The sequence below is a fragment of the Helianthus annuus genome, chromosome 11 (assembly GCF_002127325.2).
Source record: "Helianthus annuus cultivar XRQ/B chromosome 11, HanXRQr2.0-SUNRISE, whole genome shotgun sequence".
Taxonomy (NCBI): domain Eukaryota; kingdom Viridiplantae; phylum Streptophyta; class Magnoliopsida; order Asterales; family Asteraceae; genus Helianthus; species Helianthus annuus.
This window is the reverse complement of record NC_035443.2, coordinates 16,721,903-16,726,681: the sequence shown is the minus strand read 5'-3', so window position 1 is coordinate 16,726,681 and position 4,779 is coordinate 16,721,903.

The window sequence follows — 4,779 nt, the reverse complement described above, 5'->3', positions numbered from 1 at the left end:
TGGCATGACAAGAAACTCGTAGTGGCCGCAGCGAGTTCTGAATGCTGTCTTGGACACGTCCTCTTCCCGGACTCTCAGCTGATGATAACCAGACCTTAACTCAATCTTGGAGTAGTAACTTGACCCTTGCAACTGGTCGAATAAGTCGTCAATGCATAGAAGAGGATAACGGTTCTTCACTATGACCTTGGTCTTCCAACTTCTTTTCTTTCGCTGATGCGTCAATAACGAGAGCCAAAATTGCGGTGTGGCCCTTCCGCAACATTTCTGAGCCTTCAAGAAAGAGGTGATGCCAACCACAGCACCACTCTTGTCGCTTTGAACTTCGAGAGGTTCTTGACCAGAACGAGGAATGCGAATAATCTTTTCTTTGCATAGGATTTCTGCTTGCTGTTGCTGCTGGCGATTCCGATTTGCAGGTCGTGGGCTCCTGAATCCTTAGCTTCATGGCCCATCTTGAGACACCCCTGGCAACGTCCCTTGTTGCACTATCCACCGTGGTGTCTGTTGGATTAGTTACACATTAGGTGAATTCCCCGATATCCACCCTGCCCCTGTCCACCAGAAGTTGGCTAACTCGGCTCTGGTGATCACAATTCTTGCGCTGCTGCTGTGTTTGAGACCGAACGGTAGCTGAACCCTTGCTGGAATACCCATCCCATTTCCGCTTGTTGTCACTAGGAGTAGCGGGGGTAGCAGAAATGGTAGCGGTAGTAGTAGCGCTGATACAATTAGGCAGCCTGTTCTGTTCCACTGCCTGATCCGTGAGGCGATGAGTAAGACGCTGAATGTCTTGGATATTGTCAAGGTTAGCCAATGTCACATGGCTCTGAATCTCTGAGGCTAGACCCTTGAGGTACAATTCGATACGCTTGATTGGAGGGTCCACCATGGTTGGACACAAGATGGCCAGTTCGTTCGACCGTTTCGTATAAGCATCAATTTCCTGACCCCGTCATTTTCAAATGGTAAAGCTCCACTTCCAACTTGTGGATGTCATCACGCGTGCAGTATTCCCTTTTAATGCGTTCTTTGCATTCGTTCCAGGGGGTGGCGTTAGCAACTGCCAACCCTAGTATCTGTACTTGCGCGTTCCACCAGGTTAGCGTGATTTCTTCCAAAGTACCAGTGGCGTACTTGACCCTGCGAGCCTCAGGGCTTTCACACACCTCGAATACTGACTCGAGCTTCCCAAACCAATGGAGTAGTCCCACTGCTCCTTCTGTGCCACTAAATGTGCTTGGACGACAGTCCATGAAGTTCTTGAATGTGCAGACAGGCTGCTGTGCGTTCTGACCCATTGCGCGAGAAAGATAGGTCAAGGTTTAGCGCGAGAGTTGGGTCACGAGAGTAGGATCTAACATCCTAGGATAGGTTTGGAATAGCAGGTTATACCTCCTGCTTGTGCGACTGCAAGCGCCGCAGCAACTTGTTCGTTAATGAGAGCCGTCAACTGGGCTTGAGTCATGTCAACACGTCCAGACATGATCGAACAGTAAAGGTAGCATAAGTATGAATGGTTCGCGAGCAGTGCGATGACAGAAAAATGTAAGCACATAGGTGTTCTTAAGCAGTAACAAGTAGTGAGCAAAGTAATGTAAGCATACTACGAGCAAAATTCTATGCAATTCTAGCATGTAGGCAATAAACATAAACCTTATTACCTAGGATGTTGAGTCTTGCACGTGGAGCGAAGCGTCGTTGTGGATCGTTGAGAGCACTGTTCTGGTTATAGTCTGGTTGTAATAAAAACGTTTTCCCATATTAAAACCAAGTTCTCTATAACCAATGGCTCTGATACCAATCTGTCACACCCCCAAAATCCACACACGGAGTATCACCGCTTGGGAGCGTGACTGACCAGGATTAAGCCACCAATCATATCGAACATGTAATTAATATCAAGTATAATAAATGTAAACCAATCAGTCAATACGATAGGTGTTCAAACATAATCATAGTTTCAGAGTATAGCGGAAGCATAAGTACGAAAACCCAAATGTGTATCATAAGTTCAATAAGTTTCAAAAACATAATCCATGCTCCACAACGACCTGCTCCTCCCTGTGCAAGCTCCATAAGTATCTAACGACCTGCAAGGCATGTAACAGAGGATCAACAACTAGTTGAGCGAGTTCACAGTTAACAGTTTAGTAATAGTACAGTGTGAGTAGTAGTATGTTCGTTCGTTATGTCATGTATCGTATTAGTTTCCATCGCGGCCTCCCAGGCAGGTATGCGAAGATATTAGGGGGATGTTCATCCCGAGTATTCTAGACTAGGTTTATCTGTATCGCGGCCTACCAGGCAGGTGTGCGAAGATTAGTAATTTCAGTTCGCGGCCTTCCAAAGGCAGGTGTGCGAAGTCAGTCATAATATCGCGGCCAACCCTTGGCAGGTGTGCGAAGATCAGTTCAACAAGTGTTACTAGTCTAGTCGTAGTTCAATCTGCGGAGTATGTACCATAGTTCATCAAATCACATCACTACGTTCCAATATAGATAAGTACCAGTAAATAATCAAAATCCCATTCCCACCCTGGGAACCCCATGCCTTGGCTGTGTGAACTCACCTTGGTTTGCTCGGTATGTTAAGTTAAGTGCTCACAGTAAACCAGTCACGTCCTAAAGTATGCACGTATTCACAGTCAGTACATGTTGGTAAAGTTTCACATATACTCTATGTCACAAGGTGTATTTGACAGTTTACATCAGGTAACACATAAGCAGTTAATCAATTCATGCAATTCAAGCTTTACCTTATAGGCTTCCTCAGTTTATTTTAACTTAGTTATTCCTTAACAGTCTTGGAAACTTAATTGCGGTACTGGCGTTAACCAAGATTAACAGAACTAACATGCCAAAATTTGAGTTAACACACTTAACATAAACACTGTGTCATAAAAGAGTTATCATACATAACGAGTTTATCATAGTTAATATGATTAATGTAACCCAGTTAACATTCATAACCTATAAGGCATACTTAACTCAGTTACTACTTAACAGGGTTAACCACTTAACATTGTTAACAACTAAGGCGTCAACCTTCTGGACTGAACTGAGCTAACACGCACAGCAACAAAGTAACTTCCTAAGCAATTCGGTTGGCATATCATGTATTAGTGGGCCGTTAAAAATCAGCCAATGGCCATCAATGGCCGCCCAAACCAACCAATCAAGTAACTCATACATGACCCCCTTGAAATCCACTGTCTTTTGATCTAGTAGCCTACACTGAATGAAATCATTACATCATGAAATCACCAAAGTAATATTCAGAGAATCTTTGCTCTTATCAAAAACAACCAAAAAGAAAATAAAATAAATAAATGGCCGACACATGCATTGAGCCTTACTAGTTTGGCTGCACCTCCAATACATGTCACATACTCACATGTACTAATATTATAAGATATTGAACCCACAAAACCAAGCAAACATCATCATCAAGGCAATACCACTCAATCTATATATATTACTAAAGTTTCGGCCCATGTGCATGTGTTGGAAAGGTCCAATAATATTGTGAATTGGTGGGTTTGGACCAGGGTGTCATTCTCGATTTCATCAAAGGGTGGTCAAATTCATACGTCATAGTAACATGAACTAATCATTAACATTGACAAACTTATGGACTCCTAACATGTCTACTGTTATACAAATCGGTTACCCACCAACATCATATGCAATCATAAAAATTATCACACAATATGAAAAATCAATAAATGAGAGCCACTAACCGAAATCTTGAATAATCTGAATGCAATCTCGAACAGGTGGGGGGGTTCTGCTATGCCGCCGCACACACACAAATGGGGAATAGGGTTTGTTTTGGTTTTGCCTTCCTAATCATTTACGTGCAAGTAATTATATGGTCAAAGGACTTGGGCCGGTTACAAGGTTAGTCAAACTGTGATTTTAGGGCCGAGACTAAACAACCATGCAGTTCAATATTTAGTCCGAGTTCAAAGGTTTAATTATTGGTGTTCAATGTCGTGTTTGGGCCGAGTTCGACTAATTATGCCGATGGGTTTCAAGATCAAATAAACCACCACATCTAACATACCAACCACAATACGATTTAACATATTACAATGTGTACAATTGTGAAACAACAAGTTGTGTAAACACACAATTAACGTGCAATTAATGTGAAGATGGAAATCTTGGAAACTCGAGTTGTCACATTATCCCCAACTTGAAAGAAATTTCGTCCCAAAATTTGGTACGCACTCACTGAGGAAGCTAGGTAAGCTGTATTGTTCACTGGTTTTCCTGGGGTGTCACATGAGGACCTTAACATCCCGGTCCGTGATTTCTACAGGTTCCTCAACGAAGTACAACTGCTCGTCGATAGTGACTTCCTTAAAAGGAACTATGAGGGTCTCATCTGACAGGCACTTCTGCAGATTCGACATGTGGAATAAATTGTGAACTGCTCCGAGTTCAGCTGGTAGGTTTAGTCTGTAGGCTACTTTGCCTATTCTTTCAGTGATTTCGAATGGTCCAACATACCGTGGATTGAGCTTGCCTCGTTTACCAAATCTAACCACACCCTTCCAGGGTGAGACTTTAAGTAAAACCCGGTCCCCAGCCTGAAATTCCAATGGCTTCCTACGCTTATCTGCGTAGCTTTTCTGGCAATCACGAGCTGCCGCCATGCGTTGTCGTATCTGTGCAATTCGTTCAGTAGCATCAACTACCATTTCTGGACCTGTAATCTGACTATCCCCCACCTCTGCCCAACAGAGAGGTGACCGGCATTTACGTCCGTACA